The sequence below is a fragment of the Dasypus novemcinctus genome, chromosome 17 (assembly GCF_030445035.2).
Source record: "Dasypus novemcinctus isolate mDasNov1 chromosome 17, mDasNov1.1.hap2, whole genome shotgun sequence".
NCBI classification, from domain to species: Eukaryota; Metazoa; Chordata; class Mammalia; order Cingulata; family Dasypodidae; genus Dasypus; species Dasypus novemcinctus.
Window position 1 is genome coordinate 26,264,326 of NC_080689.1, and position 23,762 is coordinate 26,288,087.

General features: G+C 46.8%; 1 protein-coding gene and 1 long non-coding RNA gene across 3 annotated transcripts in view; one reads left to right on the forward strand and one right to left on the reverse strand.

Annotated features, from left to right (window-relative positions):
- GALM (galactose mutarotase) overlaps positions 1-23,762 on the forward strand; it is a 76,398-nt gene that overhangs the window by 43,884 nt on the left and 8,752 nt on the right. The gene's annotated exons all lie outside the window — the stretch shown is intronic.
- Positions 7,472-13,166, reverse strand: LOC131273941 (uncharacterized). 2 transcript variants are annotated; one of them, XR_009181117.1, is made up of 3 exons: positions 13,056-13,166; positions 12,176-12,281; positions 7,472-7,571 (listed from the first exon to the last, which is right to left on the reverse strand). It is a non-coding gene; the product is annotated as an uncharacterized lncRNA (long non-coding RNA). The 2 variants fall into 2 exon arrangements; XR_009181118.1 differs by lacking the exon at positions 7,472-7,571 and adding an exon at positions 11,675-11,763.

The following is a 23,762-nucleotide window of genomic DNA, read 5'->3' on the forward strand; positions in this document are numbered from 1 at the left end:
CTGGAGAGTGTCAAGGGAGCGATAAACAGAAGTAATTAGGAGACTCAACACAGAGGGGGGAAGCACCTGCCTGGGGGACACTCAGATACAGGAGGTGAGAGTTAAATAACACCTTGAAGGGAAGGTAGAAGTTTGCAAGGCATGGAGAAGGAGAAATGTGTTCCTGATGGAAGTCAACAGGCCTGCCAGCTGAGGAAACCACAGAACTACCCCTGGGGAAGTGCTGCACTTTGAAGCATAGGAGACATGCCTCTGGGATAGAAGATGGACAGGCCTGGGGAGGTTGGCTGGGACAGGGTCAGATCTGCACTAGGCTGTGGTGTGGCTGCAACCCCTCGGCTGGCCCTGGATGACCTCAGTCTGGCCTGGAGTTCATGTCCAATCCGCCTTTGTCCCTGAGTCCAGACTCAAACTCAATGGGACTGAACTACAAGGGAGAGGAGACCACTTCCCTGAGACATGCTGCAAGAGCCTGTTGGGCCAACCACACTATGTCAAGACTTCTGGGAATTGATATGCAGCATCTAGACATTGTGGTTTTGTTGAATTGAGAAAAAGGAAGATACTGGTTATCTGTGAGATGAGTTGAAGGTTTATGATAATAATAGCTCCTTTTCAGAGAACACTTTATATATAATCCACTTAGTAACCAGATAAAGTAGGTTCTGTCGGGTTTTCTTCTTTAACAGATGTAGACACTGTAGCACAAGGAGTGTAAGTAACTTACTGAGGGCCACCCAGTTCACAGTAGTGGAAAGCTGGGATTCAGGCTTATTTTAGTATTAGAACTCAGGCTCCTAAATAGACCTATACGCTCCAGGCCTTACTATGTGATTATAATCAAGAAGCATTCTTTGGGTCTGGGGAAAGAGAGGGAATATAAAGAGAAATTAATTTCTTGACTATATAGATAAGTTCACCATATAGTCAAGAAATGGAAAATAAGATTTAAAAAAAGCTTGATAGTTGTCAGTTCTCATTTCTTTTATTTCTTTATCCCCTCCCCCGCCCCATTCTTTGTACTTGCTGTCTGCTCTCTGTGTCCATTTGATGTGTGCTCTCTGTGTCTGCTGGTCTTCTCTTTAGGAGGTACCAGGAATTAAACCTGGGATCTTCCATGTGGGAGAGAGGCATTCAATCACTTGAGCCACCTTAGCTCCCTGCTTTAGTTGTGTTTCTCATTGTCTTTCCTCTTTGTGTCTCCTTGTTGTGTCATCTTTTTGTGTCACCTCGCTGCACCTGCCTGTTGCACCAGCTTGCTGTCTTGCTTGTCTTCTCCAGGAGGCACTGGGACCCAAACCCGGGACTTCCCATGTGGTAGGCAGGAGCTCAATCGTTTTAGCCACATCCGCTTCCCTAGTTCTCATTTATTTTGCCATCTTTCACACAAGAAGCCACACAGTTCTCTGTTTCCTTTCTATTCTCCCCTCCAATTTATTACTCCTTTTCTTTGAAGAAAACAAAAAACTAAGCTTGTTCAAATTATATTTAAAAAAAGAAGAAAAAGACCTAAAACCTTTTCTATAATTAAAAAGCATGAATTTAAATATCTGGTTTTGTTAGCATGTCAAGGAAGAGAGTAAAGAAAAGGAACATTTTGTGTGATATGTGTATCTTTAAAAAAAAAAAAAAAAGATAAGAAAAAAGAAAAAAGGAACAACCCAAGACAGGCAAACTGAGCTCAAAATTATTCTCTCTGCCTGCTCAGCAAATCTTGGAGGTCACTGCTCAGTTGCAAAACATAGTTGGTGACACATCCCTTGTCTTTGCTGGCCCTTGGTTTTCTCATCTGCAAAATGTTGTTAATGAATTGTGTTAAAAGTTTATTTTCCTTGGGCTATGATGTGGACCATTGACTATGGGGTGCAGTGATGCTCAGAGATGAACTTACCAGGTGCAATGGATGTATCACGATGATGGGAGAGAGTGTTGCTTTGGGGGGAGTGGGGGGCGGGGGCGGTGGGGTTGAATGGGACCTCATATATTTTTTTTAATGTAATTAAAAATAATAATAATAAATAAATATTTTAAAAATTAAAAAAAAAAAGTTTATTTTCTTTGAGTATGTTAGTTGGTTACCTTCTCTGTTGAAGATGATAGGAAAATCACCTTAGGAAGATTTTCAAAGACAGAAGAAAAGCTTTACCACTTGCTGGGATAGATTTCATTTATCTAGAATGTTCACGTATGGTGGGATGCCTCATTTATCCAATGGGGATGCTGGATAATGAGTTCACTCTAGACTCTTGCCCTCTGCCTGGCTTTCCCTGGGGCTGCTGCCATGCAGAGATGGGCAATAGAAAATTATTCTACCAACAGCTTTGGTCTCCTTGCATGTGAATGGCTTTTACTCCATAAATCAGTTCTTTTGCTTACCGTCCCAGTCCTCTGCTTTCCACCCCAAACTCTTGTGTTTTTTTTTAAAACCTTTTTTCCTAGGGCAATAAATCTTCATTAAACTTACTTGTTGCTCCTGCAGAGAAAAGTTTCCATTATCATCATTTTACTGGAAAAGAAACCAAGCCCCAAGCACTCTTTAACTGTACCCAGTGCCTAAGAGCAGACAGCAACAAAGCCCTGTCTAAAAAAGTGGCTCAAGCAGAATTTGTGGGATTTGCAGGAACCATGGGGCCTCTTACCAGATCGTCTGCATTCCTTAAATTCTGTTTGGGTTTGTACCCCATGGTTAATCTGACAAACCACAATTTCTGTAGCTTCATTTGGTCAACATTCTGTTGACTTGTAGACATGTCCCACCGTGTTGCTTCTAATTTTATATATCCTTCTGTGATACAAAGATATTTTAATAGCCCCTTCCCTGCCTGATATGGCTAATAATGTATACTTATACTTGTTTCTCAACTACTTAGTTTGTCCTACATAAAAGCTATAACTTGACCTTTTAGTTTTTTAAAAGATTTGTTTATTTATTTATATTCCCCCACCCTCACCCCGTTGTCTGCTCTCTGTGTCCATTCACTGTGTGTTCTTCTGTGTCTGTTTGTATTCTCATTAGGCATCTCCAGGAACCAATCCTGGAACCTTCCGGAGTAGGAGAGAGGCAATCATTCTCTTGCACCACCTCAGCTCCCTGATCTGCTGTGTCTCTTATTGTCTCTCTTCTGTGTCTCTTTTTGTTGCATCATCTTGCTGCACCAACTCTCCACATGGGCCAGCACTCCTGCGTGGGCCAGCACTCCTGCACAGGGCAGTACTCTGCGCAGGCCAGCACTCCATGTGGGTCAGCTCACCTTCACCAGCAGGCCAAAGGCATCAAACCCTGGACCTCCTATAATGTAGGTGGGAGCCCAATTGCTTGAGCCACATCCTCTTCCCAACTTGACTTTTTTTAAAAATTGTTTTAGGAGGAACTGGGGATTGTGCCCAGGACTTCATACATGGGAAGGAGGCGCTCAGCCACTGAGCTACACCCACTCCCCACTTGACCTTTCTTGAGGGAAACGATGATGCAGACCTAAACTTTGGGGGTGTTTCCATCATGGTTGCATACATTGGGCAAACAATTTTTGATGACACTGTAGCACGGTAGATTTAATACTGGCCCCAGCATTCAGGAAAAGGGAACCTTCCTGTGTGGGTGTTTTCTGTGGGAGGAGGGCCCCTGTCCTCCTGTTTTGTCGCTCCTGGTTCACTGCTCAGGACTTATCATCTGAAAGGAAAGAGAGGCTCTGGCGCACAGTCACAGGGAGCCAGGGCGAGCACAGTATGATGAAACGCCTCGTGCCTGAAACGTGCAGCCGCCATTTAGACCTTTACCCCAGGCTGGGACCAAAGAACCTGCTTTGTCTCTATCTGCCCTGAAAGCAGGTGGTTTTAGACTCAGAGCTTACTTTCTCTTTGTAATTCTAGAAAAGCCATCTGTCGAGGTACATGGCAAAGGCCTGCCTTGGATCTTTAATGCTGGTTTCAGATCTTGAGTGACCCAGACTGCTGCCCTGCCGGGGTCTGGCTTTGTGAGGTCTGGACTTCCAGCAGCCTCTGACACCTGCTTCACTCCTGCCCTTTTTCCTGCTGGAAATGTATTGGGGCTTGCAAATTACCTGCAGCCTTCCGTCAGCAAGACAGTGGAGGCAATAGCCAATATCGTGTGGCTCCTTTATTCTCCTCCTTTCTCTGCTTTCCCAAATATCAAAATACTGTTGTTCCCAAAGCCCAGTGGAGTTAGGCACTTCAAATGAGCCCATTCAAGTAATTTAAAGTCACCCCACCTGACGCAGGAAACTTTTGCCCTCTTGTCAGCCCTGGAGGCTTTCTGACACAGGTAAATCCCCTTTGTTTGTTGTTAGGTTGGAAGACTTTACCTCCACCATCTATGCTTTTCTTCTTGGAAGAAAAGGAAAATTTATTAATAAAAAAAAATAGAATCCACCATTTCTGAAGCCACTGCTCTGGATGAAATTCCTTGCACTTTGGAGCCAGCAGTGGTGTCTTGAAGGTGTGGCTCTTGCTTCACAGCTGCCTCTTGCCTGTGCTGTAGCAGCACCAACAAGCAGGCCTCTCTCTGCAAAGCTGGAAGCTCCTTTCACCGCTAGACCAGACCAGGAACAAAGTTTGCAGCTAAGCTCTCAGGCTGGGTTTGCACATCAGCAGTTAGGTTAGCTTTGCTTCTTCCGAGCAATTGCTTTTCATTACCAAAAAAAAAAAAAAAAAAAAGGCAACCCATGAAGCATTTGCTGCTAAGTAGGAGGCAAGCACACCCTACTGTCAGGGCATGTTAAGGTCCTCTTGAGAACATTTGTTGTCAGTTTCCCAGAAGTGGAAATCGATTACCAGAAAGGACAGGTATGGAACTGAAGTCCAGAGATCAAGAGCACTCCAGTCCTGATCCTCCTGCTGCTATGCCAGACATGTAGCTTTGAGACTGAAGCTAATGCCCTGCTCAGATATAAGCCAGCCAAAGGTGAGCAGGTGAGAACATCCAGTCCTTCCGATTTCCATGGATTAATCCATCCCCAGCAGTGTAAGTACTCCATTTCACCCTTTCACCTTCTAGAATGGTCAGACTGAGGTGATCTGGGCAACCTGTAATTCACTGCCCAGCAAGATGTTATATACTACGGATGTACTGTAAAGACATTTATAGCATTTAGCATTTTTTTAAAATTATCTTTTTAATTTGGCTAGTCTTTATTTGTACTCATAGATAAGAAATTAAGAAAGCAAAAATGAATTCTTTGGCTAGGTCTTTTGCCTCTTAAAGTAGCATTAGTAAAATCTTATCCTATTTTCCTTGAGAAAAAGTACCTTTTGTTTTTATAAAACTTCACCCAGTCTACTATGTTCCCAACCATATCTGTGTTCATGTGTAGTTCTTGCTGCTTTTCAAAGTTTTTGAAAGATTCTAAAATTACATGAAAGCAACCCCATTTTGACAAAAATAGAATTCTGATAAGGAAAAACTTACCACCAGGCGTGGAGAGAGGCCCAGATAGACCAGATATTTTATTTTTATTTTATCTTATTTTGTTTTTATACTTTACTTTAAAAATTATTAGTGAAGCTGTAGGTTTACAGAAAGATCATACACAAAGTACAAATTTTGTTTTAACCTCTCTGGTTCAGCCTCCAAGTTCAGTTGACAGTGTAATTACTCTCCTAGAGCTGGCCTGCATCTCTGCCCTGGAGAAATAACAAATTCCAAACTAGTCTCTTGGGTCAAAGATGCTGAAATGAAGACTGGTTTGATCTTCAAGTATTAGCATTTGGGTTTTAATCTGTCTGGAGCTCCTTACAGAAAATGCCTTTAGACTTTGTAAATCTAAAATATTGGACATAATATTAGTTTCAAGCAACTATCAATGTACTTCCTATTTCCTTCCCTCTCCCCCATATCGTTAGTCCTTAGGCCTTCCTGATTTTTAACAACTAGTATTTCTCAAATCTGTCTCCTCGATATGTACTATTGATTAGAATTCCATCTCTTGCTACTGTTGGGTTTAAACTCTCTTTTTTTGGTCTCAATTGGTGCCTGCCTTCTATTATGAGTTCCATACGTTGGAATGAATGAATGAATGAATGTAGACAATAGCTCCGTAACTGAAAAAATATATATTTTTTCTTAAGATCTGTCCTCCATCTGGCTACTGAAATTACCTATCTAAGATACAGATCTTACTTTGATCCTTTCCAGCTTAAAAAGCCTTTACGTGGCTGCCAGGTCCATCCCCCACGGCGCCTCCCTTGTCCTCTTGCTCACATATGCCCTTGCCGCACCTGCCACTGCACCGCTACAGGACCACCAGCACCCCCTTCTTGCTGCACAAACCCCTACTTTTCTTTCAAGACTCATATGTTCTCCTCAGAAAGCCTTCCCCAACTTCCTGGAAACATTATGTTCTTTGTTGCTTGGGAGTTTTTGTAATGACCGAAACTGTTTGGTGTTTCTGCGGCCCCTCCACAAGTCTCCCTAGGAAGAGCTATTAGGGTTTAGTTGCAGATCCTGAGTAGGGAGCTGAAAGGGAGCTTCAGAATTGGTCTCTTTGGGTCAAAGCTAGGAAACCGGCCTGTACTAAACACAAGAATGAAACCCAGTAATAGCCCATCAGTAGGATTGGCCAGGAATACTTCTTTCCCCCACAGCTCCCCTCTCTGCACTCTTCCCCCTTCTCTACCTGTGTTTTAAACACAGGAGATTAACCTGACTGCAGGTGTGCTTCCGCCTTCTCGAGGCCTCACCAACCTTATCTGTAAAATCTGGTTAGCTGCAGGTTGCATTGGCTGAACCCCAGTTCAGTCCATTTCTAATGCTCTGATTCAACTCCACTTTGAAGTTCTAATAAACAAGATATTCTTAACCAGGACCCTTGCAGGTCTTGGACGATGAGGAAAGAACCTCCAGGGATTCATGAGCCTCTGAGATTCTATGTGAAGCCCTGTGTGAGCTGGTCTCACCACCTTGGTCCTGCAGAGGGGTTTTCTGGTCTCTCTTCCTCTCTAGGGAGTGAGTCTTTGGTTGCCCTGCTATGTATTAGTACATAGAAAGACAACCAGCATTTTTTGGTAAAAGTAATATTTTAATAGTGCGGTTTCCTCTTTGTTGTCTTTGGGGTGTTCTTTTGTGTTGGGGTTGGTTAGGATTCCCCCTAATTCATCATCATTAAATTTCCGGAAGGGAACTAGAAGGCTAGCTAGAGAAGGAAAATGGCACACCAGGAAGAAAAGCAGCTTCCCCAGCAGGAAGCTGCTACTGGAGCAACAGCCGCACAGGACACCGGGGTGGATGGCCAGCTTCCCTGTTTCTGCTTAATGAAATCGCTCTCTGCTCTCACCAGCTCTTGGTGCAGTCAGAATCCAGACTCGGGCAGGTGCACGGCGGGCCAGCCTGTAAGCGGGAAGCCGAGCACAGAGGGCCGGTCAGTGCACTGCCCTCAGCTCCTGCAGCTCCGATCCACCTCCAGGCTCCTCTGTTTCCTGTTCTTGTGTGCCAGATTATATAGAGTACTTACTTCCTCATGCCAGGCACTCTGCCAGCCCTGGAGAAGCAGCGTTGAATAAAATAGATAAGCCCTGTCTGCAGTGGAGAACAGACCATCCTGTACATAGAACAGGTCCTCAAAGAAACAAGACACAGGGAAGAAAGCACTTGAATAACACTTAAAAATGTAATGCGTGACAGGGATCTTACCGAATGCCCTTTACTCTAAAGCTGATTATGCCTTGGCGGCTGCCTCCTAGCCAGTGTTCAGGGAGGTTCCAGGAACCCCTTGTGGTAGCGAGGATACTCCCTAAGGGGCACTTTACTGAAGCCCACTAAAAAGCACAGCGTTAGGAGGCTCCAGAGCCACGCCCAATGCTGCTCCTGCTCTCTGCCAGAAAACATCACCGCTATGAGACTGACAAACATAGCCAGCATGGTGGAAACCTTGGCAGGAAGAAAGCCCATAAATTAGCACTTGGCCGGGCAGCTTGTAATCCCTGTGAAAATTGCAGGCTACCTTCAAGTGTGTTTGTCCGAAAGGGAGCTATTTGCTCAAGCTCTGGCTGCCACCTGCAGAGATCTGATGGTTTAATCTTCTCCCCGCTCCCTGGGTCTGGAAGTCACCCCATTGTGACGGGCTGAGAGGGGAAGTGTGGCCTTTGAAGGCTGGGCCTGAGGCTGGCTCAAGTGACGTCCCGAGTGGACTCATATTCCGCTAATGTGGAGCACCTGCTGATTGTGCCACGCTGCCCGATGCCCTGGCCACAGAGCAGCTCACGAGGAGTCTAATGTGGACAGGGCAGTGGCAGAGATAAAGCCCCACAGCCTATGAGAGCTAGAGTAGAAGGAGATTTTCTGGAGGGGATCACTTTGAGCTGCAAGAGGCCTGCTCCTCTGTGCAACTCTAGCTACAAGGAGAACGATAATATTGAAGCACAGATTGAAGGAGTGGGGGTGGACTGTCGAACCCAGCGGCTGGAGAGGCAGAGGGGCAGGAGGAGCTCAGGGGGAGGTAAGCGAGGCTGGCACCTAGGGTGCAAAATTAAAGCAGAGCTCACTCTCCGAGTCCTGTGTGCACAGGGTGGACACCTGAAAGTGAGCGTCTCCTTAAACTGTGTGGCCTGACGCCCAGCATGCCTCACCCTGGCCCCAGCCCACAGCCGGTTGCGGTCATGGCGGCCTTCTGTGCCAGGCTCACGAACCAGCGTTTCCTCTTTAGAACCAGGGGGCTTTGCAGAGTTTTGAGCCAGGAGAGTGAAATTTCTAAGAATGGCATTTTAGAACTATCACCCCAGCAATCGTTAGGGTGGAGGCAGCGACCAGTTAAGAGGCTATTTTAATATTCCAAGTAAGAAATGAGGAGGACCTAAACAAGGGATCAGGAGGAAGAAATACAGTTTTATAATTTTCGGTAGGTAAAAGTCAGGAGACCTGAGATGAATGAGGAAACAGGAGGGTCCACAGTGACTCCTAGGTTTCTAGGGCAGCTCCTGGGCAGTAGAGATGGAGATCTGCGTGGTGAATATAGAAGGAGGAGCAGTCACAGAGGCGGGGATGGGGTGGGGGTGGGGTGGGGGGCGCTGGATCTGATCTCAGAAATATTTGAGGTCAAAGTGCTTGCGGGAGGGAAGCGGACTTGGCCCAATGGATAGGGCGTCCGCCTACCACATGGGAGGTCCACGGTTCAAACCCCGGGCCTCCTTGACCCGTGTGGAGCTGGCCCATGCACAGTGCTGATGCGTGCAAGGAGTGCTGTGCCACACAGGGGTGTCCCCCGCGTAGGGGAGCCCCACGTGCAAGGAGTGCGCCCCGTAAGGAGAGCCACCCAGTGTGAAAGAGAGTACAGCCTGCCCAGGAATGGCGCCATCCACATGAAGAGCTGATACAACAAGATGACGCAACAAAAAGAAACACAGATTCCTGGTGCCACTGATAAGGATAGACGTGGTCACAGAAGAACACACAGCGAATGGACACAGAGAGCAGACAACTGGGGAGGGGGTAGTGCGGATAAATAACAAATAAATCTTTTTTAAAAAAGGTGCTTGTGGGGCATGGGGGGGAAGATGTCCAGCAAGCAGTTGGATAGAGTATGGTGAGACCTCTAGAGAGCTGAGGCCTGGGGATATAAATCAGCATATACTCTGTAGATCGAGCCGGGTGGTTCCCTAAGGAGGAAATGTAGATTGAGAAGAGCAACGGGTTGAGGACTAAACCAAATGATGGCAACACGAAAGCTGCCAAGGGAAATGGTCAGCGGTAGAAGGCAAAGGAGAGAAAGGTGTCCTGGATGTCCTGGCAATGACCAGCAGTGTCAGCACACCGGAAGTCACATCAGAGGAGACCGAGAAGGGGCATGGGCTGTAGTTGTCCTTCCTGCTGGCCCCACTTAACGGACCGGTGAGGGCAGAGGCTGGATTGTGACCCCCGAGATTCTGGCCCAGTCACCCAGCAGGGGGCCAGGGAATCAGTGCATCCAGAAAGCCGCCCAGGCGAGCTAAGATGGAAGCCACTGGTGTTGAGTCCACTGCCAAAAAGCCGTAAAAGGAAGCAGAGAGGGTGCCTCCATGAGGTGAGCATGCAGGGTCAAGGCAGGGGTTTGTTAGGGGAGAGGAGCTGGTTTAGGACAAGTAAAATGTTTGTCAAGGGGCACTGAGAACCCGGTAAGGATTGAGACCGTGACTTTGCAGTAGCCTTGATCGGTGCTTTCCCCTCGTTCCCTCAGCTGCATGGAGGCAGAAGCAGAGAAGGCAGATGGTGGTCGGGTTTTGCCAGGTAAGAGGGACAGAAGGACAGGGTATGTGGTAGGGCAATAAGGAGGTCGCTAACCAAGTGGCTCAGGACACAGGCCATGGGCCCAGTGTTAAAAACTTTTTATGCAGATCTCACAACTTTACTGAGAAATTCACGAATTGGGCAGCGTCCCATCCCAGAAATAGAAGGGAGCCCCACCAAGGGAGTGGAAAGGGAGAGCAAACATGGAAGCAAGTGAGGAAGTGTTGTGACTGGCTGATGTTAAGTTACCATGGTACCCAGGGGGGACTTAGAGAGTGTGGAGCACATATACTTTGATTACTATGGTAAATCCATTCTGATAATCTATCTCTCCTGACCTAAAATGCTTTATCACCAGGTGATACTTATCTGCAACCCTGTAGGGTACCTTCTGTTTTCTTGGAAAACCCCTGCAGGTCAGTTGTTTTTGTCTTCTGCAAAATCCCTTCTCAGAAAAGTGTCCCTCTCAGCAATGTCCAATGCAGTTGGCCATTTAATTTTTTTCAAATAATTTTTAAAAATTTTGTTTATTCCACCCCCCAGATGGCTCCCTCGTCTGTCTGCTCATTTTTTCTGTTTATTGTCTACTAGTTATGTCTGCTTGTCTTCTTTAGGAGGCACCAGGAACATAACCCGGGGCAGGCAGGTGCCCAACCACTTGAGCCACATCCAGTCCCTGCTTACTGCATCTACTTGTTGCATCAGCTCCTTGCATCATCATGTCTTCTTTAGGAGGCACTGGGAACCAAACCCAGGATTTCCCATGCAGTAGGCAGGAACTCAATTGCTTGAGCCACATCCGTTTATCCCATTTTATTTAGCTTAACAACAGCTGGCTAGTGAAGGGCGTAAGCAGCATGATGGATGCAGTGGCCTAGCTGACAACCTGGATTATATGGCCTAGAGGTCTCAGGAGGAGAGCAGGAAGGCTTAGGAGGTGGCAGGCAGAGAGTGGGTAGCTGGAGGGCAAAGCTTCTGCTGGACCCAAAATCCCCAGATAATCTCCTGATGGTGGTCTAAGATAGAAAAGTTCCCTGCCCTGAAAGTGCCTCACAGGGCCTAACTGTGAAGTGTAAAATTGCCTTTACACTGAAAACAGCTTGCAGCTCAGTTTAGCATTTTATGCCTCAGATGTCGTGTCATAATCCAGAAGCAGATATCCTCCCCCACTGCAAGTCAAAGTAAAATCAGAAAATGCTCAGTGGAAAGAAGAAGAAAAAAACAGCAGTAGAATAAAGCCACAACCCAAGCATCAGCAGAGGAAAGGGAAAAAAACAGCAGCCCAGACGAGCTGTGGGGCTGTGATCTAAGTGAACGTCTAGAAATGGTACATTAAAAAAAAATCCCAAGGTGCTTCAGTTGCCAACCGCAGGAATGAAGTCAAAATTCCCTCCTGGGGCGTTACTTTTAATTACCATTCTTTTATGTTGTTTCCTAAAATAATAACAGACTGTCTAGAGATGATTTATACCAAGATGGTTTAATCGGGTGTCAGATGAGTGCCTGTGCCCGAGAGCTTCCTTATGCAAATGTGACTGACTCTTCTGAACCTGAGGAGATAAAGACACAGACCTAGCGGGAGCAGCTGGGCTGGAAGCCGTCCCCATGGAGACCGGCCTCCAGCACCAAGCCCGCTCTTCCGGCTGCCACCGCCTTCCTCCTCGCTGGTTTTTTTTCAGAGGTGGCTGCAGCAGTGGCCGCTGCACCTGGGCCTCCCTTGGAGGGGCCCTGCGTGAGTGCTCTCAGCCTCAGGGAGCACGAATCACCTGGGGACCTTGCTAACATCAGGCTCTGCCTGGAGATCCGGGAGGAGGCTGGGCCCCCAGGAAGCCAGATGGCCCTCCAGCCACACTACTTAAAGGGCTCTAAAAGCTCCCCCTAGCCCCAGGTCACAGGGTCTTTGTTGCTTTTTCCCTTTTTAGCACCGATTTTTTTCCCCCTTTTGATTCCCTCCCCAGCTACCTCAGTCCCCTCTTCGGTACTGTACATTCAGATGCCAGGCCTCTTTCATCAAGAGCCCTTCTCTGTCAGTCATTCTGCAAGGGACCGCTCTCAGCCACCGGCCCACCTAGATGAGACAAGCGGAAATGTTTATTAAGAGAGAGAGAAATACCCCAAATATCACACTTTGTCCCTGAAGGGAAAAGCCTGCTTCTTTGTCACATGGGCCTGGTGGTCCTACAGTCCTGGAATGTCAGAGGTTGAAAAGGACCTTATCCTGTCCAGCTAACCCCCACCTGTCCCATATGTGAACCCCAGAACTGTGGGCTCCAGCAGCACTCAGAACCGCTGGGACAGAGTGCTGTCAATCCAGGTGGTCAGTCCATCCGGGTTCCTTGTGTCTTGAGGCCTCTCTGCCTTGGATGCCCACAAGGAGCTCACAACTGTTACCCCCTCTTCATGTGACTCATACTGAACTTAAGGTGATGTTCACATCTGCTGTGGCTCAACTGCGTCTCTCCCTAGCCGGAAATAATAATTACACTAACGTTTATGAGAGCTACTGTAACGAGGCAGGTAAGAACACAGGCCCTGGAACAAGACTGCCCTGGTGTGAAGCACTGTGGTGTGCAAGTGCTAGCCGTATTCATCACCCTCCTCCTCACCATCATCCTGTGGGCTATGCACCATGCTAAGTGCTTTGCCAATATGAACTTATTTAATCCTCCTAAAACCCTGGGAGATAGGGGCTGCTCTTTTTCCCAGTTTTACCAATGAGGACACTGGGCCCAGGATTACAGTTATAATCTAAGCCCAAGCAGCGTCCTCTTTTTATTGGACCCTTAAATGCCGGGCCATATCTGTTTCTGGTCGTAAATTCATGTTGGAGTCAGTGCTTTACCACTTTTCAGTGTCTTTTGGCTTCCGGGTTCGGTCGCCCCAAATGGCTCTAACTTCGTGCTGCGTGTCCTCGTTTGAGAAGAACACCTTCTACACCTACATCCAGATCAGTCCCGAGTCAGGCGCCATTTGGCCACGCCCTCGCGGGAGCCCGGATGCTGAAGCCCGGATGCTGAAGCCCGGATGCTGAAGCCCGGATGCTGAAGCCCGGATGCTGAAGCCGTGATGCCCCACGTCTCTCGAGGCCGCCAGGGCCAGGGCCTGGTAGCGCCCCCGCCCGAGAAGCCCTCGAGGGGGGCGGGGCCGGGGCCGGGCGTGAACTTGAACGCACTTGTGCTCCCTCCTCCCTTTCAGACGTAGACTTCTTCCCGGGACAGCCAGCAGTACCTGTGTCTGGTTTGTAAAGCGACCCTCTGGGCAGGAACAAGGAACACACCTCCCAGAGAGGGCAGGGGACACTCCTGCAGACAGAGCGGGGAGGCCAGCCCCCTGCCTCCGGGTTCTGCAGCACAGACACAGCCCTTCTGCGCCCCTTCTCCCAGAGGAGGCTGATGCTGAGCATCTCCTCACGTGCCTATTGGCCATTTGTGTATCTCCTTGGGGAAAACACTGCTCACGTTACAGGGCTGATTTTGACCTAGTATTATCAGGGAAACAGCGGTTGAGGGTGCGAACTCAAACCCTGACTGCTGAGGAGTAAATCCAGCACTTACAAGCTCTGTGATCTCAGGCAGTTTATTTAATTTCTGTCGGTCTCGTGTGTAAAGTGAAGATAATAACCAGACCTGCCCTCATAGGGTTAATTGTGACAATGCAAAGCACATAAAACAGTTCCTGGCCTTTTTTTTTTTTTTTAAGATTTATTTTATTTATTTCTTTCTCTCCCCACCCCCTCGTTGTTTGAGCTCACTGTCTGCTCTCTGTTCATCTTCTTTTTGAGAAGGAGGCACCCAATCACCTGATCCACCTCCGCTCCCGCTAGTTGAGTCTCTCATTGTGTTTCCTCACTGTGTCTCTTCGCTGTGTCATCTTGTTGCATCATCTCACTGTGTCAGCCCCTCGCATCAGCTCACCGTCTTGCTCGTCTTCTTTAGGAGGCACCAGAAACCGAACAGGACCCCTCCCCTGCTGCATGGTAGGTGGGCACCCAACAGCTTGAGCCACATCTGCTTCCCAGTTCCTGGCCTTTAAGTAGGAGTTTTGTAGGTATGAGCTATTAGTATTACTATCATCATCATCACCATTGCCACCATGTACCCAGTGTTCCATTTGAGAAAAGAACTGGATTCGCTCATGGAACTACCCTTTGAAATAGACGATATCCCTATGATCACCGTTTCCCTGTGTAAAGAAACCGACATTGAGAGAGGTAAATAATCTGAAGAGTTTAAAAAGGTAAGGGACTGGTGGTGCCAAGATTTGGAACCAAGTTAGTCCACCTCCAAGGCCTGTGCTGTAGTGCTGTTCACCGGTGTCCACAGTAAGGGCTGTCTACCTGAATTCTTTCTGTGTGCATGGGGAGTACTGAGTACTTTACGTGCCTCACCTTGATTAATCTTCACAATACTCTTACGTGGTGGATACTCTTACTGCCCCCATTTTACAGAGGAGTAAATCAAGACTCAGAAAAGTTAAGCAGGGAAATGGACTTTGGCCCAGTGGTTAGGGCGTCCGTCTACCATATGGGAGGTCCGCGGTTCAAACCCCGGGCCTCCTTGACCCGTGTGGAGCTGGCCCATGCGCAGTGCTGATGCGCGCAAGGAGTGCCGTGCCACGCAAGGGTGTCCCCCGCGTGGGGGAGCCCCATGCGCAAGGAGTGCGCCCGTGAGGAAAGCCGCCCAGCGTGAAAAGAAAGAGCAGCCTGCCCAGGAATGGCGCCGCCCACACTTCCCGTGCCGCTGACGACAACAGAAGCGGACAAAGAAACAAGACGCAGCAAATAGACACCAAGAACAGACAACCAGGGGAGGGGGGGAATTAAATAAATAAATAAATCTTTAAAAAAAAAAAAAAGAAAAGAAAAGAAAAGTTAAGCAACCTCCACAAATTTTTTTTCTCCCCCCCACCCCCCCGGCCTGCTTTTTTGGCTGTCTGTGTCCATTCGCCGTGTGATCTTCTGTATCTTTTTCTCTTTTTTGTCTTCTCTTCTTATCTTTCTTCTCTACAACCGGCCTCTGATGTGGAGAGAGGTTCCCTGTCAGTTGCACCACCTCAGTTCCTGGTCTCTGCTGCGCAGACTCTCCTCTTCCTCTCTCTCTTGTTGCGTCATCATCTTGGGCGTGACTCATGTGCACGGGCACTGGCTCACCACACAAGCACTGGCTCGTCACATGGGCACTTGGCCTACCACACGGGCACTCAGCTCACCACATGGGTACTCAGCTTGCTGCATGGACACCCACATGGGCACTCAGCTCACCATGTGGTCACTGGCTCTCTGCGCAGGCACGCTTTCTCTTCTTCACCAGGAGGCCCCAGGGATCGAACCCAGGTCCTCCCATATGGTAGGCAGAGGCCTTATCACTTGAGCCATATCCGCTTCCCAACCTCCACAAATTTTTATAGAGAGAAATCTAGGATTTAAACACAAGCCTGCTTGACTCTAAAATCCCTTCTACTCTCTATTGAGCTTGACTGACAAGCAGAGGAGCAGGATGCGCCTGTGAAGCTGATAACAGTAATTGGTGCTCTTCATGCCTGATACCCACTGCAATCCAGGGGCACACAGTTTGCCTAATCAGTCCCATTTTCTGAGCTATCATTAGGGGCAATTTCCACTTTCTCTGATGCTTCATTTTCCTGCAGTTTTGGAAAGCTGTTGATTTGCTCAAATTAAGACACGCTTTTGTGCCTTTCACATGCTAGTTTTTTACATGCTGCCATAATGAGGAGTGTCATGTGTTATGCCAAGCTTTGGAGGAATCTGTCAGGAGACTCCCAGACAGATTCTTAACCAGGAGTGCATGACTGGGCTTCAGAGGTTCTGGGAACATTCTTTCTGTGTGTATGCATCTTATTGGAGAGAGAGCCCATAGCTTTTACAAAATTCTCAAAGGAATTATGACTCAAAAAATAGTCTAAAAACCACTGTTCTTGATTTTAAAATCACTAAGAAAGGAAGTTTAGCAAAAGAAAACCCCTAATTTCTTCTTTAGAGAAAATGGCCATGCTCTCTGGAGGCAGGAATGCACCTTCCTGTGGCATTGATGCCCATGCTCAGATGCTACAGAGAACGTTTCAGTATAGTCAGTGTTTAACCAGTAGTTCACTAATTCACCTTCTACCCCATTTTGTAAGACTCTTGCTCCATACATTGTCAGAAATTGGAGCCCATAGGTTCTATAATATAAATTGTCCTGCCTGGACCCCAGATACAACTTGACAGGTGACAGGAGTCCGTTCCTACACTTGTTCTCTGCTGCACCATGTCCAATTAGCTAGCCCAACTTGTCCTTCACAAATGGGCTCCCGACACGGCCCCTGGAAAAATCTTTACTGGCGCTCACGGCTGAGTTAGGTGCTTGTTCTCTAGGCTTGCCTGGAGCATCATGACTGCTGCTGCCTTGTCATCTGTCACACTCTGCTCTAAGTTCTTATTTTCTTGTCTGTTTTTTTCCCACCAGGTTCTGGGCTCCCTTAGGTCAGTTTAACATCTAGCATATAAAAGATCTTAAAAATTGGTGAATGAACAATTTTTGTTTCTCCCCCATCTAAAAGTAATTGCAAGAATTAGTTTTCTTATGGTAGAATCATCTAAAGGCACTTCTGACTGTAGAAAAACTCCAAAACACAACAACATGAACCTCCTGTCAGGACTTGTTTTTCCATGCCAAGAGGAGAAACATTGTAAAGTAGAATATTAATTATCTATTGCTATAAACCAAGTTCTCCAACACTTCATTTATTGTCTCTCGTTGTTTCTGTCAGTCGGGAATTTAGACCAGGCATATCTTGCCTCTGCACATGATGTGAAGGGGCATGGCTGTTAGACTAGAGCACCCTCCATACATGGCCTCGCCTTGTGGCCTGAGCTTCCTGGCTGGATTGCCAGGGCAAGTGTTCTGAGAAACAGAGGCCAGGCCAAAGTCACTTTGTGTTCTATAACCTGACTTCAGAAGTCACACAGATCACCTGTGCCACCTTCTATAGATTGAGGAAGTTACAAAGTCCATCCAGGGGAAGCGGACTTGGCCCAATGGATAGGGCGTCCGCCTACCACATGAGAGGTCCATGGTTCAAACCCCAGGCCTCCTTGACCTGTGTGGAGCTGGCCCATGTGCAGTGCTGATGCGCACAAGGAGTGCCCTGCCACGCAGGGGTGTCCCCCATGTAGGGGAGCCCCACGCGCAAGGAGTGCACCCTGTAAGGAGAGCCACCCAGCGTGAAAGAACATGCAGCCTGCCCAAGAATGGCACCACACACACGGAGAAATGGCACAACAAGATGATGCAACAAAAAGAAACACAGACTAGCTATCAGGGAAATGCAAATCAAAACTACAATGAGATACCATCTTACACCCATAAGATTGGCAGCTATGAAAAAAAACAGAAGAATACAAGTGCTGGAGAGGATGTGAAGGAAGGGGAACACTCATCCACTGCTGGTGGGAATGCAGAAGGATCCAACCATTCTGGAGGACAGTATGGCGGTTTCTCAAAAAACTAGCCATAGATTTGCCATATGACCCAGCAATACCACTGCTGGGTATATACCCAGCAGAACTGAAAACAAGGACACAAACCGATATATGTACACCAATGTTCATAGCAGCATTGTTCACTATTGCCAAAAGTTGGAATCAACCCAAATGCCCATCAACAGATGAGTGGATCAATAAAATGTGGTATATACACACAATGGAATACTACTCGGCTGTAAGAACAAACACACTACAAACACATGTGATAACATGGATGAATCTTGAGAACCTTATGTTGAGTGAAGCAACCCAGACATTGAAGGACAAATACTACATGACCTCAATGATATGAAATAAACAAGCTGCCCTAGATAGCAAGAGACTGAACGATAGGCTTACAGGAAATCGGAGGGTGGAGGAAGGATATGAGCCGATGTCTGCAAGGGTGGAATTTAAGACGAGATGGTGGTAAGTATGAACACAAAGAAGAGATAAAAGGGGGGCAAGGGGCTGCCTTTGGTTGGGGTTTTGCGGGTTTGAGGGTGGCTGGGGAGGGACGGATGGGTAACGTTGCCCAAAAGTGGGGGGAGGGAGGGGTAGCATACGAACACAGGAGAGGGTCAGGTGTTGGTGGAGAGTAAAATGCCGAGAAAATCATATCAAAATATAATAAAGAGGGTTACCTGTTTAGAATGCTCGGAGGGGAGGGTCTGATGCAGGACGGGCTCCTGGGGAATGTCTAAATGCTCATTCTGCCAGAGTGGGTGACACCATGGGGTAGAAACCCAAGTAGTGAGAGTGGGGGTGGACCCACATCCTGGGGAGGACTAATGCCATCAAATAGAGGGAACTGTATCCCTCAAGAGAAAGGGTGGCTCCCAGGGCATTGGGGCAGTTGAGCAAGTTAGGCCCTGAACACTATTCCATCTATCTCTGGAAGTGGCTCCTCAGGAAACGGAGGTTGGCTGTCACTGTGGGCACCAAGGTGGAAGGGAAAATGGACGTTAAATGTGTGGAACCAAAGTAAATGGGGGGTAAGAGAGGATTTTCTTGAGAGTACACAAGGATGGATATAAAACATGTAATATTACACCATAACATATAGGAGATGACAGACTGATAATGTAAACCATAATGTAAAACATAGGATAACTAAAAATGTAAAGAACTGTGTATCCTAAAGTATGCACCATAATGTAAGCACAGATGTAAAGTTACCTTGTTAGACAGCTAATGTCTCAGACTCTGTACATCACTTTAAGTAAATATGATATGAATAGGGCGTAAGAGTATCACTGTGGCAGGGAAAAGGTTTTCTGGTGGATGTGTGGGAGTGCTGTATATTATATATATACATTGCTGTGGTCTAGGACTCCTGTGAAGAAAAGCTGAATAATTAGGGGGGGAAAAAAAAAAAAAAAAGAAAAAGATAGGATGTGGAATTTTTTCAAGTCAACATTCTTTATCTAAGTTCTTTATCTAACTTTATCCAAGTTCTTTATCTATCCTTCAAACCCATCGCTATATGCCATTCCCTAGTAAGGGACCATGACATTATATTGGGCTTCAAATTTCGGGGAGTTCTGGATCACAGAGTGTTTCAACAATGGCAATGGAGGGATACTGGTATGGGATACCAATGACAGGTGATATATGGCTGACAGGGAGCTGTACAGAACATATGTCCAGGGTGCATGGTAATGTTTGGATATACTCATAGTGGCAACAATTAAAAACCACAGCAGGGGGGGTACTGGGTTCCTGGCCAGTGGTGCTCTGTCGTGGTCCCTAGGGGAGCAGCAACAGTCTCCCAGGTACAGTGGCGGGGACAGGGAGGGAGTGAGGGTTCAACAGTGAGCCCCTGATGCTAATGACTATGCTTGTGAGCTGATAAACCTAAAATAAGAACAAGGCCTAGAGCAACATTGTGCCTGGGAATTTCCTCCTGTCAGCCTTCATGTTACTCAAATGTGGCCAGTCTCGAAGCCAAACTCAGCATGTAAATGCAATGCCTTCCCCCCAGCGTGGGACATGACACCCGGGGATGAGCCTCCCTGGCAACGAGGGACCACTATCAACTACCAACTGATGATGCAACTGGAAAATGACCTTATACGGAAGGTTCAATGCGGATCAGCAGAATATCCACGTCTACATAAAATACCATGACTTTAAAATGCTGTTTGACCTAAAGTAAGGGGGAAATGAAAAGGAGAAATGAGTTTATATGGCTACGAGTTTCTAAAAAAGAGTCTGGAGGCTGGCAGAAGGATTGCCCTCATGCACAACTGAGCAGAGTCAGAGAGACAGATAAAGCAGATACAAACCCCAGATATTGGTTCCTTTGAAGGCTAAAGAGACCCATGGGAGTTATGGTCATGGCCGATGGGGTTAACTACCAGGGCAGATGGCCCCTCTTTGGAAATGGTGTTTATGTGTGATGAATCTGGACTCAGATGGGATCTCCCTTCATAAGACTTTCATGCTAATGTGCTGGAGGTGCAGTTAATGTTGGGGTTTAAGATATATTTAGGGGATTTGAATCTCTGGACTGACAATGTGATAGCCAGGTCCTGAGCCTCAACAGACTCCAGCACCTACAATCTGATCTATTGGACTTACCACACTCAGCTAAGATGGAGTTGAAGAAGGACAACCACCACACCATGGAGCCTAGAGTGATTACAACTGAAAATGGGAGGATTGCATCCAGCATCCATGTGGAATCTGAGCCTCCTCTTGACATAGAGGTGCAATGGACACAACCAATCCAATGTCCACATAGAAGAGGTGGCATTGGATTGGGAAAAGTGGACATGGTGGACGATGGGTATGGGGAAAGGCAGGAAGAGATGAGAGGTGGAGGCGTCTTTGGGACATGGAGCTGCCCTGGATGGTGCTTCAGAGGTAATCACCGGACATTGTAAATCCTCACAGGACCCACTGGATGGAATGGAGGAGAGTATGGGCCATGATGTGAACCATTGTCTATGAGGTGCAGAGGTGCCCAAAGATGTACTTACCAAATCCAATGGATGTGTCATGATGATGGGAACGAGTGTTGTTGGGGGGGGAGAGGGGGGATGGGGGGGTGGGGTTGAATGGGACCTCACATATGTATTTTTAATGTAATATTATTACAAAGTCAATAAAAAAAAAAAAAAAAGAAACACAGATTCCCGGTGCCACTGATAAGGATAGAAGCGGTCACAGAAGAACACACAGCAAATGGACACAGAGAGCAGACAACTGGGGGTGGGGGGCAGGAGGGGAGAAGGGGAGAGAAATAAATAAAAAATAAATCCTAAAAAAAAAAAAAAATGTCCATCCAGTTTCAAGGGAGGAAACAAAGATTCTACCTCTCAGTGAAGGAGTGTCAGCATTGTGATGTGAGAAGAGCATGTGGGATGTGATAAATATTGGTGCAACCATCTTTGAAAAATACAGGGAAGCAGACGTAGCTCAAGTGATAGAGCTTCTGCCTACCATATGGGAGGACCCAGTTCGATCCCTGGGGCCTCCTGGTGAAAAAAAAAGAGAAAGCATGCCTGCGCAGTGAGCCAGCGCCTGCACGAGTGCCCACATGGTAAGCATGAGTGCCCGTGTGATGATCCAATGCCTGCACAAGTGAGTCACGCAGCAAGACGATGACGCAACAAAAGAGAGACAAGGGGAGGGTCAAGGTGAAGCACAGCAGAAACCAGGAACTGAGGTGGCACAATTGACAGGGACCCTCTCTCCCCATTAGAGTTCTCCAGGATCGATCCTGGTGAATCCTAGGAGAGAAAATGAAAAGACAACACAGCAAAAATAGCAGGGCAGGAGGAGAGGAAAGGGTGGGGAGGTTTAATTAATAAATAAATAAATAAATAAAAGAAAGAAAGAAAAATACAACCTGCCACAAGCCATCATGGGGAATAGGCCAACTTCCTCATCCTAGAATATGAGTATAAATCCCTTATGTGAGATAAAGGATAGAATCCAGACAGGTTGATTTCACAAAGGCAGTGTATTTTTCCTTCCTTCCAGAGTGCAGGTAATTATAACTCTGTCAAGAATGTAAATAGAAAAAGGAAGATTTAAATGCCTTGTAACAGAGATCTGGAATGTTAGAAAATCCCATTTCTAGTTATCAGTTCTATCTTCTTACAAAAAGGAGGTAACTAGTTTCTGGCGTGATGCCCATGCAACCCCTTTGCGGTAGTCATGTATAGACCCTCCTCCACGTCACTGCGCCTCGGTCCTGGCTCACTGTCCCTCCAACAGCACTCACAATTCTTGATTATTACATTATCTCCGTCGATGATTCCCTGACCTCTCAGCTTCTTGACATCTTCTCTTCCAGTGATTATGTCCTCCACCCTTCTCAGCTACTCGCTTCTGTGGTCATAACAGTCAAACCCTTGACCCTGTCGTTACCTCTGATTGCAGCCCTCCATGATCACAATTTAAGATGTCTCCACCCCAACCACCACCTCCTATAGTTTAGCACCAGTAATTCTTTGGTACCAAAAGAACCCATAGTCCCTTGATCCTCCCCCTCTTTTGCTGCCCCTCACCACCTCACGACCTCACTCCCTCTCCTTCTCACACCAGGTAGATCCAAGTCCATCGTTAGAATCACCCAGCACACATGTTCTCAACCCCCTTGTCCTGTCCCCTTCTTTGTCTTCTAATCCTGATAAAATCCAGCCCTCCCCTCCTGTCATTATGGTACTGGTCTTACTCTAAATTCATGACCACAGACCTCAAATGGGTCATTTTTTTTTTAATGAAAGAAATGATTAATTTATTTCAAACTCTCTGTTACTCAGCATTACCACTTAAACTTGTTATGGTAATTCAATATTCTTGTCAACAGAGCTATCATATATACCATGGATTGCCAGATGGAAACAATAAAGCTCATTTTGAACTTATTTGTAAAAACTTTACCAAATATAATACATCCTTTGTAATACAAATAACAAGATCATCATTTACTGGAATAAACTTTTTAGCTTTTGAAGATGCTTTCACAGCTACTGTTTTTTGTTTGTTTCTTTTTTAAATATATTTTTTATTTATTTTTAAAAGACATGTAGAACACACAAAATGTTACATTAGAAAATATAGGGGACTCCCATGTGCCCCACTGCCCACCCCCCCCACTTTTCCCACATCAACTTCTTTCATTAGTGTGGTACATTCACTGCAATTGATGAGCACATTTTGGAGCACTGCTATCAAATGGGTCTTTAGTGCTGCCTGGCAGTCAGATTTTCCTGGGAACAGGGAAGCAAAAGTCCACCTTGGTCCACTCCTCTGCCCCAGAGCTGTAGCCCCACGTCTTTAGGGGTTAGATGCCGCCTGCCACCACTTGCCAGATGTCTCTACTAAGACCTGAACGCACACTCAGTCAAACTTGAGGAAAATAAGAAATTCAGAATTTTCTTCAGAAAACAGCCTCTCTCTGTGGGCACCCCATCTTTCTGGTGGCTTCCAAACCCATGTCTGATGATGCGACATCCTCTCTGTGGGCACCTTTCCCAGTTCCACTTCATTTCCTGTACACTCAGCACTGCTGAGAGCTCTTTTGACCTATTCTCTTCTCAGCACCAAGGCACAAACTCCCATGTACAGACAAACCAAAGTCAGAAGAACTTCACGTTCATTTTCCACGTTCTTAATGAGAAGAATCAGGAGCACCTGGGAGGGTTGGGGGTGGGCAAGGCTGTAACGGAATGAGTCCCTCCAGGGTGAGGTGGAAAGTAAGGGCCTGGAGACTTCCACACTGTGGAGATGTGTGATCTCAGGCAAGTCCCTTTAGCTGTCTGGGTCTTAACTTCGTCACCTGCAGAGTGAAGAGATTGGATGAGATGATTTCTATGGTCCTTTCTAGTTCTTTCATTCTGGCTTTGTCACAGGATGCTATAGCATTCACAGATGCCCCTGTTTTTCTGTCTCTATTTCATTAACTCATTAGTTACTCAATCAAGTAAAGGGCTCTGCTTCATAACCTAGAGGATACAAAGATAAATAGGACACAATTCCTGCCTGCTAAGAGCGCACATTCCTGATAGACAA